This window comes from Vanacampus margaritifer, chromosome 7, assembly GCF_051991255.1.
Source record: "Vanacampus margaritifer isolate UIUO_Vmar chromosome 7, RoL_Vmar_1.0, whole genome shotgun sequence".
Classification (NCBI taxonomy): domain Eukaryota; kingdom Metazoa; phylum Chordata; class Actinopteri; order Syngnathiformes; family Syngnathidae; genus Vanacampus; species Vanacampus margaritifer.
In genome coordinates, this window is record NC_135438.1 from 8,096,958 (window position 1) to 8,118,191 (window position 21,234).

Below are 21,234 nucleotides of genomic sequence, written 5' to 3' on the forward strand. Positions count from 1 at the left end.
AAGTGACGCGCACAAGAGCCAGCGATGAAACACGTGCTTGTCTTGGAAGTGACGTGAAATCAGGCTGTAATGTAGCACAATGTCATCAAATGTTCCATTCTGTATGGATCAGCTAGCCTGCTGCCTGCTAGCATGCTCTTCCTGCGCTCCAGTCCGATAACAGCCTGATGCTCAAGCCATAAAAAGGGTGCGCACCTATAAAATTATTCGTAACATTAAGAAAAACTAAATTCATCTTTGGGCAATGATGGAAAAAATAATGATAATCACGATTATTTTGAATCATATTGATTATTTATTTATTTCAAAATTACTACAAAAATTGACTTTAAATATGACCTCAAAGAACAACAAGTATAATAGTAATGATATATTAAAATTATAGCAATTAAAAACAAAACTGCTGTTCCTACAATGCACACTTTGGCCTACAGGGGCAGTGTGGTGCCATTTGTGAATGGAGTAGGACACATTTACACAATTCTAAAAAGAGCAGAGGAAGAAAATGGCAAACTTCATTATTGTGATTCGTTTTTCACAGATTAGGAAGAACATATTATCCTGGGTATTGTTATACTACGTATATATAATTATTATTACAATGTTTGTGTGTGAATGATCGTTATTTGAAGGTAAAACCTACCTGTAACATTTAATGCTTATTTTTACTAGCCGGTGAATAGGGTTTTCTATTGAATGCTAGCATTAAGCTGGCAATGTACCTAAAACAATTTCGTATTATATACGGTTGCGTGTTATTCATGGGATTTTGTGATAATCAAGATGTACAATCCGTTTCACTCTTTACATTTGAGCTTATGTTAATATTTAAATAGGGGAATATTCATTATTTGAAGGTACCGGTATATAACTGATGCTGACAGAATATTTTTAATAGTAGATAGCTGCTGTGTCCAAAAATACGCCTCATTTGGTTGTTTAGAGTAGAAATATAACCCATTTCAATGAAGTTTCCCCTCACAGCTTTAACATATAATGAGGGCAACTTCTTTGAGTGCATACGTCGTATAGCACACTGGGTGACATGTGGCTAAAAGCATCCTGGATTGACAGTAATGACTCTGAAGGGAGTTGGCAGCAAAAACCTGTTGCCTGCTGTCACACCAGCACGCGGCCATCCCGCACGTTGCCTTTACACCAAAGACGACTGAAAGGGACGTCTTTCTCCGTGCACCGTTGTTAACCCTCTCCCTGTAAAAACACCTGGCGGCGTGACCGCGTGTCCGGCCTAGCAGTGAGTGATTACTTTAGTGCTTTGACATTTGCGGCGGCGGTAATGAGGCGCGTGCCTGTGACAGCCGTGTCACTGGCAGCAGCCGCCGCCGCCTGTGTCTCTCACTGGCGGCTCACTCCGCCATCGGGAAGGGAGGCTCGGTGTGGCCAAACACAGCCACACTCGCTTTCTCTGTCTCTCCCTCCATAATCACGGCTCACCTGTAGCGAGGCTGACAAGTCTGAGGGAACTGTGAATGTGTGTTTTAGTGCCCGGAAAGGACTGGCAGAGAGTGCCTGATTGAGGTTGTTTTTTGAATGCGTTAGTTTACTGTATACAGTGGATGGAAAAAGTCTCCGCTCTCGCGTTGACATGCTAGCTCATTTGTCATCATGGATGCTACTTTGTCTAGCATCGTTCTTAGGCCTTCACTATATACACTTAAATGCTGGACTATATCCCACCGTAGGACTTTTTCTCGCCACAACAACGAGGCACTCTAAACAGACCGTTGTATCCACGACCAAAAAAATCAGGAAAACTGCAATGGAGAAAAACAATTTCATGTTTGATGGTTTAACGTTTAATGAAATGTGTATCATGTAAAGGTGAGCAGCAAATTCTTGAGAATTTAGCTAATGTTGGATTTGCTAACTTTTCTGACGAATGCTGGCAAAAATCAGGGCGTCACCTGTTGACATTTAACATTTTCAATTTATATGTTTACTGTTTTTGAATTTACTTATAAGTATATAGATGCCATATAACTGTGTAGTGAAATGAATAACACTGTGATAATGTTTTTGTGAAATATATTGGAATCTCTCACTCACCTTCCAGCTCTTGAGATAAGAATGTGTATGTTTTAAAAGTGGTCAAGTTCTCATGTCATTAGTCATTTGGTCGTAAAAACTGAAGGTCCAAGGTCAAAGCCTGTCTATATAATACGTATCAGTATCATCATGTCTGCTTATTAAGAACACTAATTCTTTGTCAAGTCTAAGGGCGGGAGTATTCTTTTTTCAAGTATAAAGCAACTGTGTGTTATCATATTCGTCACACTGGATGCTTAACATCACCTTCGAATGTAAGCAATTCTCCTGCGTCTTTAAGAGCTCTTAAATAAACTCCTTAAAGGAACTTTTTCATACGATCTCAATTCTGCAATTTATTTGAACACGCAAAAGATTACACTTAATAAAGTAATCAAATAATGCCTTCACACCTCTGTCAGTAACGACATTTAGCGATGTTTGGAGACGACGCGCAAATGTTTGGGAAAGGGCTGTTGAAAGACTGAGTGGCGAAGGTTGTGCGCACGTAGCGAATGCTGTTTTTTTTTAGTGAGGGTTCGTTCAAGCTCGCAACCCGATACAAAAACATTTTTTCTTGTCGGCATTAAAAACTGTTGACGATTATCTTGGCTATGGATGGCGACCTTGAACGAACCTTGACAGAAAAACAAAGTTCGCTACGTGCGCACATCCTCGCTAGCCTTCTCCACACAGGAAAAAAATATTGGCTTTAGTGATTATTTAGGACAGGATTGCGGAAATTAGCAGCTATTTGCCACTCCTTTTCCACTGTTTGGGAACCTTTGGGACCGTTAGCCGACTCTTGGAGTAGCAGGCAAATCTATGGACGCAACCCAATATTGGGGCCCAGTGGCAAAGGAGTGGAAAATAGTTGCTAATCTTCGCAAAACTGTCCCAAATAGTCGCTAAAAGTCGACATCTGTCTTTTGCACTTTCCCAAATATTGGCGCGTTGTCTTTAAGCATCACTGAAGGTTAGTAAATGTTGCTAAATGTTGCTAAATGTTGCTGATGACAGAGGTGACCCCCTGATTTTCACCAACACAATGACGATACTCAAGAATGACTTTATCTAGCTCAGGAACTAACTACTTTTTAGTTGATGATAAATATGAATAGCCCTAACATTTAAAATTAATATTTATGAATATTTACAGTATACATATTATTCTAATGACGTCACCGACCCCCACCTATCGAGCAGCAAGACAACGCAACCAAATGCTGAGGAGCGCTCGTGTTGCTTACTACAAGTTATTTTGATTCATTCATTTGTTCATTGATTCCGGATTTTTACGAACCGCTTCACAATGGTGTTCACAGGTGCAGAATGGGGCCAACAAAGATGCGAAATGAAGCTTCTAGCCGTCTTTTGCCCCACATTGTGTGCCGGTCCGTGGGATGTCGAATGGGAACGACAAAGAAGTATCGGGAATTACAAAGATACATCGAAAGGATTTCCAAGCGACAAAGTCTACCAAAGTGTGTTCTGACCATTTTCATTAAGGTAAGTGTCATTGTAAGATGGTAAAAATGTTTTTACCATAATGCGATCGTGATATATGTGAGCCGTTAGCCGTGGCTAGCTCAGGCTAAAAATAGATTTGTGGTCAAGATGTTCGATTTTCAGATCTCTACAAATAACCACCTTAAGGTTTCTAGAGTATTTTCCTTTCCCAGCAGCCCAAAAGTTGAAATTGTTGTTAAAGTGTACAAAAATAAGTGATGAATCAACAATGTTATTGTTGTTTTTGTTTTAACATGCTAGCAGTAGCAGCTAGCGCGTTCGGGGAGCTACTTGGTTTAAAAACAACCTGCAGGTGGTCGGCACTAACTGCCGTGATTTGGGCCCGTTGCTTGTCACTTTCTGCTTTGCTCTCCTAATCTTTTACTAGCTTTTTTTATTTTTTACTAGCTCCTCCCGCTATTCAAGTCTTTCGGCGTCCTTCGCAACGGCTGCCAAGTCGCCGTCGCTCGCCGAGATGCTCGTTTGCTAACGCAAAATAAGTATTGGTGGTGGACTACTGAGCCACCGTAGTTAGTATGCGTGCTTCCTGCGTGCTTCTAATGCTATTCTTTGACCACTAGATGGTGCGAGGGACTACACACTGGGTCTTTAAGTTAAATTATTATTTTTTTTGTTATTTTGTTTTTACCTTCATTTCCCCCCATTTTTCGCGAAAAACAGTAATGAATTAGTATCAGAATTTTCTGTAGATTTTTGGGGTGTTAATTTTTTTTTTTTTTACATTATTTTCCCCCCCCCCTTTTTTTTGTTATTTTGTTTTTACTTTCATCTCCCCCCATTTTTTGTGGAAAACAGTAATGAATCTGTGTCAGAATTTTGTGTAGATTTTTTTGGTGTTAAAAATGTATTTTTTTTTACATTATTTCTCCCACCCTTTTTTTTGTTATTTTGTTTTTACTTTCATCTCCCCCCATTTTTTGTGGAAAACAGTAATGAATCTGTGTCAGAATTTTGTGTAGATTTTTTTGGTGTTAAAAATGTATTTTTTTTTTACATTATTTCCCCCAGCCTTTTTTTTGTTATTTTGTTTTTACTTTCATCTCCCCCCATTTTTTGTGGAAAACAGTAATGAATCTGTGTCAGAATTTTGTGTAGATTTTTTTGGTGTTAAAAATGTATTTTTTTTTTTTACATTATTTCCCCCACCCTTTTTTTTTGTTATTTTGTTTTTACTTTCATCTCCCCCCATTTTTTGTGGAAAACAGTAATGAATCTGTGTCAGAATTTTGTGTAGATTTTTTTGGTGTTAAAAATGTATTTTTTTTTTACATTATTTCCCCCACCCTTTTTTTTGTTATTTTGTTTTTACTTTTATCTCCCCCCATTTTTTGTGGAAAACAGTAATGAATCTGTGTCAGAATTTTGTGTGGATTTTTTTGGTGTTAAAAATGTATTTTTTTTTTTTTACATTATTTCCCCCACCCTTTTTTTGTATTTTATTTTGTTTTTACCTTCATTTCCCCCAATTTTTCGTGGAAAACAGTAATGAATTTGTATCAGAATTTTGTGAAGATTTTTGGGGTGTTTAAATTTTTATTTTTTTTTACATTATCCCCCCCCCACACACACACACACACACTTTCTGGACATGGAATCCTTAACCTAGAGTGTAACACATTTTGCTGACGTCTGGCATCTTTTGGTGTAAATGTAAGCCAAAGAATAATCCAGGCACATACTGGCTAAAATTTAGCTTTCTGATCTGATCTCACAAGGTTGTTGATATCTTGCCGTCACACCATCTTTTGGAATCAGAACTGCACAAAAACACCAAAAGCCTAACATAAAGCAATACATAAACGCTCCAAAATCCAACGAGTTGGACCTGCGGGCCGTTTGACTTTCGAGGTTCTGCCGTCGTCCAAAAGTGAGTGGGCTTGCACACATCCAGCTCACAGAGTGCGCCAGGCCAGCCATTTGCATGCGCTCAACTAGCTTCATGCAAATGGCGCATCTAAATTAAGCATCAAAATCAAGTACAGCCTCGCCATGAAATGTATGCAAAATGAGGCCACTTGAATATTAGCCCCACGCATGAATTCGAAAAAGCGGCAGAATGCTAACCGTTGTGTCTGTAACACTTTAATGGACACGCACCTGGAAGCTATACGTTAGCCTTGAAAACGACTACCTGTGTAATGTACTGTATGTATGTTGTGTGATGATCTATTGCTCTTACTTGTCTATGCTGGCGGCTGGAGAAACATTTTTCCTTTCTTCGGTGGTAAAAGGAGCATTTTTAAAAAGGCAGGCCACTATAATTAAAGCACATGCGTATTAAGGGCAAAAATGTATACGGGGTGAACAGCGTTAACCCTGACATTATGCTGAATGGCCCTTTAGACGCTCGGCGCGTCAGGAAAATGCGCTGTTAAATCTTGACATTTAATCAGGTCTTCAGTTAGTTAGTCATGGCAGAATTATACATTAATCAAATAAAAGAAACTAAATAAAAACTCAAAATGGCTTCTAATTATATGTCACACACGGACACAAATAATTGGGATGGAGTCTCTAAAACATCCACCTGTGGAGGTCGGCTTGCATTTCCTTGCCTTCCTGCAGCCTCACACTCAACTAAAAGCTTATCAGACTACATTGTTCAATTGATCAATCAATCAATCAATCCACACATAATTCAATTGTTCGATTTTCTGTAGCGCTTGTGGTTGGCCACCATCTCCCCCTCCCCACCTGTCGCCGTCACAGTGGGGAACGCACCGAGTGACGTCCCCCACGCCCCCCCCCCTCCCTGTGGAGTTTATGGGAGCCATGCGGGGGTCAGGCGAGGATGTTTAGCAGCGAGTGCGTTTGGCAGGTCTAAAAGCTCCGCTCGTCGATCAGACGAGGCCTGCCTCTGATCTCAAACCTGTAGAGTGTTGGAAGCCTAAAGAGACGCGTTTCAAACCCCCCACCAGCCCTTCTTTAAATGGGCCTTTCATATGCATGAGTCACATCAGCAGCACACATTTCAAAATCAAAACACTTTCTCTAGGCTGCCTAATTCCCTTGTCTTGGCAGCACTGTATGAAATAACACTTAAATGTTTTTGGATGTGTGTCTGTGTGTGTGGTGCTTTTGTCACTTAGGTGACGTTAAATTCAAAAAGTGTTATTAGGGTCAGACATTAGGCAATACACAACTTTGTACAGGTTATAGATCACGAGAATGTGTGTGTGTGTGTGTGTGTGTGTGTGGGGGGGATATCATAAAAAGCTGGCGTTTGAACAGGGGTGTGCAGACTTTTTATATAGACTCTGTTTTAGTGATTACAAACGCAACCCACCAAAATTCACTGGAAAGTTTGAAAAAAAAAATTGCCCTCAACATCAGTTTAACCAATCAACAACAACAAAATCAGTAGGCATGTCTATTATAACAGGACGCATGAAAAAGTCTCAGGGTTCGAACCCATGTTTGTTATTGAATAGCCTCGAAATCCAGACTAACTCTCCGACAGTCAACCGCCCTATCATTCGCATTTCTGAGGCGGGGCAAACCTGGCCTAACAGACAGTGGACTGAACCAATGAGCGAAGAGTGGACGTGACATTAGAAAAGCAATTCGTTGAAGTATTTTATTTATTTATTTATTTATTGCGGAGACGGCGTAAAAATCCAACATCGTTACTTGCCAAAGAGAGACAGGAGTGAATGACGTCGTTGTTGCAGGTCGTTGTTGCGGGAAAAGACAACGTCACGCAAATAGACAAATTTGATTGGGCCGTCCTGTTTTCGTATGGAGCCGAATCGCTGTCTATGGCCGCCTGTCCAGACCCACTCTCTTTTTGAAGAAAGTGGGCGTGGCTTGCCAGGCTAGTTATTGAACAGGAAGTCAGACATTTTTTATATTTGATGACCATTTTGAGGATAGGCGTTCATTGCTACTCGCAGCTTTAATTATTATTATTATTATTATTATTATTATTATTATTATTATTATTATGTTTACATGATTTGAATTTTTTAGGGAGTAAATAAAAAAAAAAACTCACCAACTGCACAAACATTGGGCCTGGCATAAGGTTTTCATAAACAAGTCAAAAAAAAGAAATAAAAAAAAATGGGTCTGTAGCGCCGCCTACAGAGGTTTAATTATTATTAATTATTAATCCATGCCAATTCTTGCGGAAGTGTATTGCATTCACTTGAAGAAAATTTTCTGGGGGAGCTTTGTTTTTTTTGTGTATTATTTATTTTCTCTTTTTCAGATTTTTTCTTTTTCAGAAAAACTGGAGGAAAAATTACTCCGAAAAAAACGAAAAATAAATTATTTTAAAAAACTGAAAAAAAAAAAAATCCGAATTATTACCAGAGGACCAACTTCTGTTTTTCTGAGTGATTTTCTAAATTCAAAAAAAAAATTCCGGAATATTTTTTTATGACAGAGAAAAAAACATATATAAAAAACATAAACTACAAAAAAAATACACACACAAAAAGCAAAGCTCCTCCAAAAAATTAGTCAGAAAAACAGGAGGTTTTTTTTTTCAATACGTTTCCGTAAATTCTAGCTGTTTGTAAGAATTCCTGAAAAGTAAAAAAATAAAAAAAAAATAAAAATGATTTTGGTTGAATGGTTATGCTAGTCCGCCTTAAAGCACGCTTCTGGATGTTCACTGAGACAAATAGGAACAGGTGGTCTTAAGAAATGTGTTAAGCAATGTGTGTATTTCAGCTTGGGAGAGTCAGCAGTACACTTGCTTATTCAGGGGGTGCGAAAAAAGACAATTTAGTGACAATTTAGAGAAGGGGAAAAATGCGCTCGGGCTTCCTGTCAGTCAAGGCGGCGGCGGTGGCATCGGGTCTACTTCCTGTAAACAAGACATGTTTACAGCATCAGCGTTGGCCTCCCGCCGTCTGCGTATTTGTGCATTTGTGCTCCCTGTCGCCCCTTGGGATGGATGGCGACGGGGTTCGGACATTGAGGCAAGGCCTTCTTTTGTCACCCAGTCAAAATGGCGTCTGAGTGACAGGATGCAGCGTTGTAACCATTAACTAGTCGAGTCGTGCCAGTGGTGGCTCACTTGCGGAAACCCTCCCTTCCATGATTTCAGGCTGGGGAAATATTAACCCCATCCCAGCTGGGGCTCTTCCTCTTATCGTCCCACGGATAAATGAAGAGCTGCCGATCCTTCCATCACCGGGCGCTCCTCCTTCCTCCTACTCATCCATCCGCTCGCCGTTTGTGTCTCTCTTGGCACCGCTGACGCTGGCGACTTGTAAAAAGGAGAAGAGAGATTGATATGATGAGTGCAAGATGCGCTGCTTCCTGCCCCTGGATGAGAAAAAAAGAATTCACGGGCTCGTCGTTTTGCCGCTAACAGTTGAGATGTCAAGATGTCAATCCGCCAATTTTTTTTGGACAATATGTTCTATGCAGACCCACTGGTCTAAATATAGTATTCTGGTTAATATTTTGTTAGTGAAATAAGAGTTAAGCGGCAAAATCCAGCCGTTTTTATCAATCTCAGGGGGCGGCCATTTTGCGACTTGGCTGTCAACTGAAGATTACATCAATGTTGCTCAGGTCTTAGGTAACAACCAATCACAGCTCAGCTTCAGAAAACAGGTGAGCTGTGATTGGTGAACCCTGAACAACATTGATGTAATCTTCAGTCGATAGCAAGTGGCAAAATGGCCGCCCCCTGAGATGGATAAAATGGCTTTGCTCGTTTTCCACAAATTTAATATTAATCAGAATGTTATTTTCAGACTAATGAGGTTACATATGACATATTATTGTCAAGAAATGTTTGAGGTTGACTTCCACTTCCAAAAACGTCATCCGTTTCTTTCAATTGGCTCTACCTTTTGAGATGTTGATATTTTTGACAATTAATGGATTGACAATTTACGAGATGTACTTTGATACTTATTAGAAGCAGTGTTTGTGCTTTGACGTCAAAAGCTTTTGCATTTGTAATTGCACGGAAAATGACCTTTGTTTTCGTTTTTGTTAATTGATGTCATATATGAACTATTGGGGTTGATTTGACATGTATTAATTTCTATATGACTTAACGGTCATTCAGAAGAAAGAGGGTCAAACAGTCGTTTGGTAATTGTATTTACTACACAATACTCAGCGACCTTTTTTTATCATTATCTTGCACTCCACATATACTATAAAAAAATAAACTAATAAAAACTAAACAAAAAATAAAGCATTTCAAAAACTAAATACTAACAAACCTGTTATAATAACTAATTAAAACAAATTGAATAAAAAAAAAACAATAGGCAAAAATAAATAAAAAGTAACTATAATGAACAACTTAAAACTGTTATAACCATAATGAGCATTCAGAAAAAAAAATATTTGTTTAGTGCAGGCGAAACTAAGCCTTTGTATTTTACAAAAGCAATAACAATTTAAAAAATGAAAAAAATTCTGTACCTATGGCGAGAAGGTCAAGTGTGGAGACAGAAACTTACTGAAATACGTGAATGAGTTCAGTAAATGTGGCGATCAATCATCGTCAACAGCTTCTCAAAACATCCACACATCCACCTGTTTTTGTATCTATCAGCTTATTCCTTGGCAATCGCACCATGTTTTTATGGTTCAACAAAAAAGTAATACTGTACAGTATATTACTGTATATGTGGAACCTCAAATCTCTCTAAAGGGTCGCAGTTTTTCCATTTCAGCTCATCAGTCGATGTACAATCAGTCACGTTCACAAGCACTTACAGAAAACGGATGACTTTTTAATTGCATTCTCTCGCGCGATTGGTTGGTGGCCAGCACAGGGCGTACTCTGCCTCTAGCTCACCCACATTCCTAATGAAAGGATGGAAAATAAATGGATGCATGGGTACAGTATGTATCTGTTGCTTCCTTCATTAAATGTCCTGAGCAGCCCCCCATGGCGTCCAGGCCCAAACGCACTGAAGGGGTTTCATGTGTCCTGGATGGTCCACTCCTCTCGTTTGGGCTCACGGTGGCCTCACATCAAACAGCTTCATTAATTCCGACAAGAGCGAGCAAGCGAATTACCCAGCGAATAAACAAGTCGCGGGAAAAAAAAATAATAAATCAGCGCTTTGCTTTCTAATCAAACGGCGCAAAGGCAGAATTAGCGTATTTCTTCAATTAAGTGCTAATTATCGCCAGGTGTGTCATCCACATGAATTACTAGAGTCAAACTGCAAATAGATTCCTTCTTTTCTTTTTCCCCATTAAAAAAAAAAAAACATTCAGTGTGGCTAGACTGTTACTATGAGTGACAAAACCATGGGCTCTATTTTTGTAGACAAAACTGGCACATCTTCATTTTTGTACTGCCGCAAATCTAGTTTACCGTGTTTGGGAATTTGGTAGACAATGGTGTTTGTTTCAGAAGGCGTTTTCTATTACACGCCACCAGTGCACCTGACAATTTGGTGACAGAAAGTAGACTAGACTTTAGACCAGGTGAAACAAGGTCTAAATTGGGGTGCAGGTGGTGTAAAGCAAATTTTTTGTACCCAAAAATGGGGTTGTTTTTTTGGAAGGGGCGGGGGGGGTGTATTCTTGACCCAGCAGTTTTAATGGAAATAGTGTGCATGCGTTGGTTTTCTGCAGGTACTCTGGCTTCCCGGGAAGCAGTTGGGTAAAAAAATAACCCCCATTGAGTCAAAAAGAGACTGACCCAACTTTTTCGGTTAGTTTTTTTTTTTTAACCCAAACATTGGGTTATTATAAATAACCCATAAAACAACCCAAAACGCATGCCACGTTCCAAAAATGTGCCACTATAAAAACGGTTGGGTCACAAATGAACCCAATGTAGGTAAGAAAAAAAAAAAAAGGATCAACCCAACTTTATGGGTTATTTTGCAAAAGTTACAAATGCTAGACAGTATACTCTGTCTGTCCTTATTCTGCTGTGTGAGGCACGTTGCCAAGGAAACAACAAAATCAGCTTTAAAAAAACAAAAGTTAAATAGGGGCAATGTATTGGGCAATAATGATCACGCCCAGCACAGCACATTATTTAAATATTAATGTGTGTATAAAGTTGTTTTAAAAAATGAATATCATGGAAAACTTTTTGTAGTTCAACTCAATAAGGGGAATTTTTACTTCATCGGTGCCTTGAGTGAAAGAAATAATGCCTGTGAGTGTTGTTACATGGTCTGTCTACTGTTGCTCCACCGTTAGTGTTCAATTATCTGTTGAGTGTATATAAACTGTAATGATGTTTTGTTTATCAGCTTGTCTGGAATTCTCAACGATATATGGCTTCATCATCACACAAACTCTCATCTTCGTGCCTATTAATAGATCACAGAAAGCCTGGAGGGTGCTACCACCAGGCTAATTTAACATGAGCTAATAGCCATGCGACGGGTCGGGTTCGAAGGTTAAGGCAACGCGCGAAGGCTGCGTGCGCCATTAAACATGGAAATAAATGCAACAGCTCCACGGCCTGTGTGTTGTCATACCTACAGTGAACAGTGGGGAAAAAATCACAAGGGCTGTACTTGATAAGACATACTTGTGTTACTATGGCAACATCCGTGGCTCTAGCTAAGAATGCAGAGAGAAATGTTGTCATGTTTGTATTTTTTTATTAATTTTTTTAAACGTGGGTTTTGCTAACAGGCGTGCATGGAGTTATTATACTACTCTGGCACATTAATGGCTACATTCAGTGGTAATGTCAACAATAGCTTTTAAATGCATATGCTGAGCAGTGTGCAATACAAAAGCTCCCCATCCATCCATCATCTGCTTTCTTTATAATACAACCTGAGCACATGGTAAAAAAATAAAATAAAAATGATTTCTTGCGCTAATTATTACTATGATAATAAAAATAAAAAACACAATTTGCCCTGAGAGGCACTGGCATCCAACTAAACCCATTTTTGCTTTTTGTTATTGCATTTTAATTTCACAAGTACATTTAAAAAAAAAAAAAAAAAAAAAGACCCGGCCAACACAACATCTACTTCCAACTGTGCTGCCTGAGTGAAAATAAAAGCTGGCGCGTTCAGTCAGCAGCGCTTGGACCATACTGAGAAGAAAAAAAAATGCACACATGCAATTCTCTTCGCTGGGTTAAATAATAATAATACAATTCATCACTTGTAACGCTGTCAAGTGCCGTAATGACACAAATGCTTTTGTAGGTTTTAGAAGGTTTGGAGTGTCAGCGGCACTTGGATTTGTTGGACACTGAATGAGGATTTTCAGGATTTTTTAGCCTTAATTGTGCCACATGTTATCCTCTTAATGAGAATACCGGAGATGACATTTTGTCTGTTTTCTCTTATTGTGAGGATTTTTGAGGATTTCAGTCATTTAAATATATTCATAGTGAACATATTTGGTTTAATGACTCCTTTCCAGCATCAGTGCAGAATCAAACGTCAAGTGTCATCTGCGTCCTTTTTGAATAGGAAATATGTGCTTGCAATTATTTTCAATGGGGTGCAAACTGCAGTATATGTAATTTCAGTGATTCACATTTCAAATTTGGGGGTTTGGGCTGCTTGTCGTGATTAAAAGAAACATTTCTCCCACTGACTTTTTCCTTCTTTAGTCATGTGATCCTTGCATAATTCTAGTGCCCCCTGCTGTTAATAGCCATCACTGCTTTGCATCTTGACTTGGTGATGCAATACTAAAAGTAAAGTAGTTAAGTACCTGCAGATACAATCATGCACTCTTAAAACTGCTGGGTCAAAAAGAATCCAAATTTGGACTAACCCGTTACTTGATTCAACTTTCTGGGTTACAAAATAACCCCAAAATTTGGGTTTCTGTGATACAAAACAAACCCAAAGTCAGGTCAAATGTATTTATTTATTTTTTTACATTTATTTATTATTATGTATTTAATGTTTTAAATGTATTTATTTATTTATTTATTTTTTAATTATTTATATATATATATATATATATATATATATATATATATATATATATATATATATTTTTTTTTTTTTTTTAACCAAAATTTAGTTATTTTTGACCAAGTTTTTTGGGATCCGGGTGTGCCTGCGTGGGTTTTCTGCAGGTTATCTGGCTCCCCTACTCTAATAATGGTTGGGTCAAAAATAACCCAAATGAGGTCAAAAAGGTCCGACACAACTTTTTGTCTTATTCCTTTAAACCCAAATTATGGGTTAAAAAACAACAACCCAGCAACCCTAAAAAACATATGCCACTCTAAAAGACAGTTGGGCTGAAAAAATATCCCAATATGTGTCAAAAAGGTAAAAAACTCAACTTTTTGAGGTTATTTTGTATATATTGTGTTACTTTATACAGTATATTATTTAATATATATTTATTTATTTTTAATGATATAACCCACAAAACAACCCAATTTTGAGGAGGCTTTGGTGAGTTATTCATTTTGTATGATTTATGACTTTCTTACTATATTTTGACTTTATTGTCATAAATGACATTTTTTCATGTACTATTAGCAACTTCTTTGCATTTTATTTAAAAAAAAAATGTAAAAATGTTTGACATTTAGTTTAGTGTTCAATCTTTCATCTCATATATTTTTTTCTCTGAATATTTTGACTGCTTTTCCCATATCACCGCTTTGTCATAAATGTGTTTTTTTCCCTTATAATGTTATGACTTTATTTAATTTGTGATATCAGGTTTATCACATAAAAACTGGACGAGTTTATTCTTGGAAAATTATATCTTTTTCGTACAGTAATATGGCAATTTTAGTAATATAACCAGTGTGTGTGTTTTGTTAAATAATTTGGCCTACTATTTAATATATCTCACTGTTGGTCGTGGTACTGCCCTTGCCTTAACAATTGTGATTCTATTGTATGTAATGAGTAATGATTCTGAGTAAATATCAAAACCTTCCGCCATTATGGTGTATAAAATGCATCACATGTACTGTACAGTGTACTGTATTGTAGTCTAGCACACAAGCACTAACACTAATATGTGCATGGAATCAAGTGGTTTGCACAAGTGCAGCGAAGCAAAGCACAGCATGTCTCAGTCTCCACCAATCTAAAGACAATGAAGGTTCACCACACTGTAATTAGCCAACAATGACTTTGCCAGTCACCGCTCATAAATATGAATGAGGAGGGAGGGAAGGAGGGAAGGTGTTGAGTCTAAATTTGCTCCCTTTTTTTCCTTTTTTTTTTTTTGGGGACGTGGCCCTGCGTCATATTCATCCTATCAAAACCTCCTGAGGGAAAGAGTTTTTAAAGCTTTTGTGTGTCACTCTTGTGCTGTCACGACTGCATGAGTGCAGCTGGCGGAGGGCGGCGACGGAGTGCACGTTGATGGAGAAACTTTGGATTATTTTTTTTTTCAACTTTTTTAATTTCAAGATGGATATTGCTTTTTTAAAGGCTCGTTCCGTGTCAGCTGTTACTCTGAAATAATGGAAATGTATCAGAGAATATGCTTGGGTTTCAAGTAAACGATTCATTAGCATCCATCAAAAGAGCTTTCAGTGTCACCCAAGTTGATTTTTTTGGGGACCTTTGCACAAATTGAATGGAAAAAGGTGATTAGGGCATCCTTTACAATGTCTGTCTAATGCTATCGCACACTTGAATATACAAGCACCATATATATATATATATATATCTATATATATGGAAATGCCACATTTACCTAAAATAATGATACCACAACAGTCAAAATGAGTCTTGCTTGCTAATTTCCTCTAATAGTGGCCCTCGAGCTAATAAACGCCATGCTCTAATTAAGCCCCGGGGGAATCATCCACTTTAATAGACACCATATCTCAAATAGAATAAACAACAGGTGGTAATAATTATCACACTATGCACTGCAACATGCAACTAACTGCCTGCACAGCAGACGTGGCATCTGTAAAAAATGAAGTTGGGGTTACCATTTCAGCGTTAATCAATAGAAGAGAATTTATTTATTTAATTTGCCACATTTTCTCAAATTAAGTCTTTTTCCCAACAGGAGAAAAAAGGGTAGTAAGTGTAATCACTTCAATTGATGGATGCTATTTTTCCACACTTGAGATTTCACTGCCAACTCTGAGCCCATTTAAACTGTGTTGCTCACCAAAACAGCAGCACTTTTGTAAACATGTTAACAGTCAACAGTCTCTCAGATGATGAAACCGCAAGTTTCTTGCTGAGTATTAAAGATGATCTTAAGTTATGCGGGGATGCCATCTTAATGTTCTAGCTGACTGATTTGTGATTACGCCACAATGTTGTGTGCCCGTGCATCGATTCTTGATGTCTCTTTTTTTCTCACGCATCTTTTTATTTCATCTTATATTCTATAGAGTACATTACATTGTTTATTATTGTGTTTGTGGAAACAAAGGTCCTTCTCCCATTTCCAAAAGATTAATTCACGCCATTTTTTCGCAGGAAAAAAAGAGTATCATTATTATATTGTAATATTCCAAATATTCATTCAAGAAAAGGCTTTCTCCCTAATACAGGTTCTACCAATGAAACAGTGATTTTCAAAGTGTGGCTCCCTCTAGTGGCATATGAAAGAATCACTGAATTATTTTTTCAAACTGCGCATAATGTTGTAATGCTTACACAGTTTTCTTAATTAAATTTTTTTTTATATAATGTTCAAGTACAATGTATTTGCATTATATCGTCAAGAACATTTTTTTTTTAAATGTATTTATGTATAATCTTCTTTACTTAACTTTTATGTGCAATAAATTTTGATTGAATCATTATTTAAGCCGTTTTTTTTTATTTTCCTTATTTAAGCGGAGTAACTTATTATTGTTATTGTTTTCATCACTTGTCGTCCTGCCACCCGTGTGTCGGTTTTAAAGAACACTTTTTTTCTAACCTGGAAAATTAGGAAGCGGGTTCTGGCGAAAGGAAAAGGAGCGAGGGGGAATGTTGACATTTTGGCATGAATAATTTGACAGTCGCGGCGGTGTGATGAATTAGGGCCCGTTTGACACCTTAATGCTCCATACAGCTGCTCGCAATCACTTGGACTGGAGAAAGGTGGAAATGAATTGATTAAAAACGCACTGCAAGTGCGTTTGAATATTAACAGTAAGTAAAGTGTAACAAAAACATGCTGTTATGTAGCCATCTATCATCCATCGGCTGTTGTCTGTTGGTCTGTCCGTCCTGCCATCTGTCCTTGCGTCCAATCTATCTATCTATCTATCTATCTATCTATCTATCTATCTATCTATCTATCTATCTATCTATCTATCTATCTATCTATCTATCTATCTATCTATCTATCTATCTATCTATCTATCTATCTATCTATCTTTTTGAGTTTGTGGCTGAGGCGACAACCTGTTCGAGGTGATGTAACGTGCCGCCATTCCTTTGTCACTCTTTTTAAACGGCGCTGTCGCCCTCTGCTGGCCACTTTTATACAATCTGAGTAGGACCTGTCCGGTACTGTACAGTACTTCTCTTTTGGATTTATCGCTTACTGAGTGCGTGGCGCTGAACATAAATGGTGAGAATTTGCTAAGCAAAGAGACTAGTGGACTTGTGGCCTTGAAGGAAATCGTCTTCTTCCATTTGCATGAATTATTTATTCTCCTTAAATGGTGTGTTTGGCTTTCAGCAGCCTCGTTAACCGGATTACTGGTTAATATTGAACTGTCTAATGGAACTCAGTATGTGAATTCTAGCTTTACAATGATAAGAATGCTATGTTAATAACAGATAGATTTTGTACATTATAGCAGAAACATACAATAACATTGCTAGCCTGTTTTAGTGACTGATTTGAGGTCTGAGTCTTTCACTACGCCAAGATTTTGAACTTGAACTTTGGTTTCTAAAAACAGTGACTTGAGGTGTTTTCTAACAGCAATGCTCTTTTTTTTTTTTGCTCCAATACGGTTGTGTCATCTGCATAACCACACTGAAACATTTGACCCAAAGGTAACATAAACAGACTGAACAGAAGGGGTTCTAGGACTGACCCTTGAGGGACGCCACTTGTCATGGCCATTCAATCAGATTCAAAGTGGTCACAAAGTAACTCCTTTCCTTCAAGTAGAACCTGAACCATTTTAGTACTGTCACATTTAATCCCGCCCAAATTCCCAGCCTGTCCAATATGATCAGCTGTCTCAAATGCTTTAGGTTCAATAAGACGAGCGCCGATACCTTCCCTGCAGTGTTCAATCTTATTTATCAGAATCTATCATATCAGAAGACATGAGAGCAGTTGGTGTTAGTTAGGAGGATGCAATGGCGGCCATGTTGGCAGGGACGATGTCCCCTTCAAAGGAAATGAAAAGCATTAGCTTAGCGTAGCCGTAGGCACACATCTCAAGAGGGGCATCGTATCTATTCATATATTCGGCAAAGAACAGCAAAAATCATGTTCTGGTTTAGGCAGCCATGCTCAATGTGGAACAACATAGGAATAGAAATTAAGCAACTTTAAAGAAAATGATTATTTGTGTTATCATTTTTGAAAGTCCAGATATGCCACCTGTAGCCATCAGACAATTACAGACGCTAACGTCATCAAACAGAATCTCTGCCATCTCAGTAACAAATAGACTATACGGACCAGAATAATAACTTGTGAGATGTTGGATTTGAGTCACCCTCGAACCGCGGTAATTCAATGTATTCATGGAGTCATTCTTTGATTTAAAAAGTTGAATGGCATTTTCATTTATGTCAATAGGGAATGGCGTGATGAATATAACACAGCATCATTTATTGTAATTTTGCTGAAGCTCGGCTTTGTGGACCCCTTTGGGTCCACAGACCCTAGTTTGAGAACCCCTGTGTGCATCTCGCTTTACACACTTTCAGAGGATGGGAGGGGGGTATTATTTTTCTTTTTATTTTGCCCCCTCTTCAGGCTTCCTCTCTCTCTCCCGCTCTCTCTCTCTCCCGCGCTCTCTCTCTCTCTGTGCTGCAGCCTTGTGACGTCAAGGAAGGCTGGAGCGCTTCCTCCTTGCTCCGTAGCGGCAAAAAGGGAGGGAAAATGAGCACGAGAAGATTGACATTGCGAGGTGAGTCTTTTCATTCTTTTCAAATCAAAAGAAAAATGCTCAATGCGTGATGAGTAGTGCGCGCGCCGTCAATCCATCGCGACATGGGCGCTTCCCGTGCGGCTAATTGACGTCCCCAGATTAGCGGCTGGAAGCTAAAAGGAGGAGGAGATGGAGGGAGGGTGTTTAACTAAGCGTGGCTCTTTTCTGCAGCTGCGCCCATGTCCGCGCACCTTAGCAGGGCCCTCGACCGTTTACGCTACAAGAATGTCATGTGCTGCTCGTTCGGGCTGGTCCACGCCCACAAGATGTTATGCAGCCTGCGTCTACCTGCCTGGCTGCCGGGCTGGCTGCCATGTGTGGTGCTGATCAGTGGGGCAGCCTGTGCTTGGCCTGCATGGAAGGCTAGTACGCACACACGTACAGTAAAATCTGCTGGGGTTCGCACATGTTTTTTTCTGTATGCCGCTGAATTACGCACAGATCTGTTACAAAAAAAAGGTGGCAAAGCGGAAGTTTCTAGAAATTTTCCACGAGGGGCCAAGTTAGGGGTTACATTTTTTTTTACTGTAAATAGGAAGTTCCCATGGGAAGGTATGCATAAAATGCAATTGTTTTAGCTGATTATGACGAAATATAAACATTTAAAATCCATTTGTAGAGCCAACCCCAATTCCTGTTTACTCATATTATCCTCTTAAAATCTCATCGAAAAAGCTTTCGTTTGTGAAATTATTTGTAATCTCGTAACCCCGTTGACACTTGAAAAATGTAACTCCTGACTCTGAGGCGGCAAGAGTTGGGCAAACTCGTGCGACTACAAGGCGTGACAAATTGGGCCGGCGCTCTCATGTGCATGCTGTGCTGCTGCTGTTGTAGAAAAGGGAGAAACAACAAAACAGATGCTGTCAGCACACTGAGATGGGATGGGACGTACTCACTCCGGTTTGGTTGTGTGAACACATTTGTGAGTTCACTTATCTGCAGTGCAGCGTTGTAGCTCGAAACAGGCACAGTGTGACAGGTGTTGTGAAAATTAGGGCCCGACCCATGTGGATTGTTTGAGGCCGATCCCAAATTTTGGCAGAAAAATTTCCAATAACCAATTAATCGGCCGATTATTTAAAATAACTTATTTTTTGGTCTCATGATACAACAACAATTAATTAGGGCCCGACCGATATGCATTTTTTTGAGACCGAAGCCTATACCGATTTTAGGCAGAAAAAAATACAGATTGCTGATTCATTTTAAGTTTATTAAAAAAGACACATTTAATGCCTCCAAAGTGAGTACAGAATAACTCATTTTTCACACATTGGGAAGAATTTGTGCCTTTGCGTTATCTCGCCTCTGGTGTTCCCACAGCATTTATGTGTGAATATTTGTCATTTGAAGGAAAAACACTCCAGAAGTCGATGCTAACTTCCTGTTAGCATTTGAAAGGGATCCTCCCTTCTCTTTTAGCATTAGCGCTAGGCTAGCAACGTTTTTTTGTATTTAAATATACAGTGGATGTAATTCTTAACGTTATGTGTTTAGTTTAACAGTTAACCCCAACTGGGATGTCAATAAATAGCTTAAAAGACACTTAGGGACAACAGAATAACATATGCTACACACTTGCTAGTTGCTAGTCGTAAAGGGGGAAATAATCGGCCATTGGTCGATTGTTTTGGCTGATGTTTGAAGGGCAATCATCGGCCGATTATAATTGACGGCCGATTAATCGGTCGGGCCCTACAATTAATGAATCAATTAGTGGCAGAACATTTGAATGTTTTACAAAACTTTGTGCTTTAGCATATTTATTTAACTTTACAACGGAATTTTGCAAAATGGGAAAAATGTGCAAAAAAGCCACCAAGTGATGAATTCAGCTTTTGATTTTTATCACAAATGGATGCAGGCCATCATGCGAAGTAATGACTCAGCAAAACTATAGTGAAAATTACTATAGAAATGAATTAATTAAATCACAATGATGAATGAATTCAGTCTTTTGTGTAGTCTATACCTTTGATTTCCCATGTGTTTCTGTAAATAGTGGCCCACAGCTGTTTATTTACTCAACTGCTATGCGCTATTACGGACGTAACACGCCGCTCGCCCAAAGTCAGCTGGGATAGGCTGCAGCTCACCAGCAAGCCTAATGAGGACGAGCGCTGTAGAAAATGGACGCATGAATGGAGCCTACGCGTGAGAAGCAATATTGTGAAGGTGTTTTCATGTCGGCAGTCAGGGAATTGCAAGACAGACAAGAAGAGAGAGTTTGTTTACTGTTGCATTGATCCATGGAGTATAATATTCCATCCGTCCACCTGACTCCCCATCACTTACTTTTTGACGGACAGCAGATGTTTGTCCATGTGACTGGAGTAGAATCTGTACTCTAAATATCCTGCAGGTGTTTTGAGTAGATTTGGAGTATTGTTATTACTATCGATGGTAAGCGTTAGCATGTCAATGGGGATTTCCATTATATGTTAGCGTTAAGCTAGTAGAGGCTATTCAGGTCATGTTTGGTTGTTGTAAATAAACAACACACATTTCTTTTAGTTTCATGTTTACTGTGACTGTAAATTCTAATTGGGGAGTGGCATTAAACAGCTTGAAGCTTCTTTTTTGAGGATTTGATCACCATTTTGCCGGATCACTGTACATTTGATAGACACCGTGCCCCAATTAGTGGCTAAGTGCATCATCTGCCT

The 21,234-nt window shown here is 38.8% G+C and overlaps 1 protein-coding gene across 1 annotated transcript in view; it reads left to right on the forward strand.

Moving 5' to 3' along the window:
* Positions 1–520: 520 nt before the first annotated feature.
* Positions 521–21,234, forward strand: part of fbxo41 (F-box protein 41) — a 61,570-nt gene continuing 40,856 nt past the window's right edge. Inside the window, exons 1-3 of the mRNA XM_077571341.1 lie at positions 521–565; positions 3,372–3,555; positions 18,451–18,544. The gene's annotated coding sequence lies outside the window, so the exon portion shown is untranslated. The remainder of the gene's footprint in view (positions 566–3,371; positions 3,556–18,450; positions 18,545–21,234) is intronic.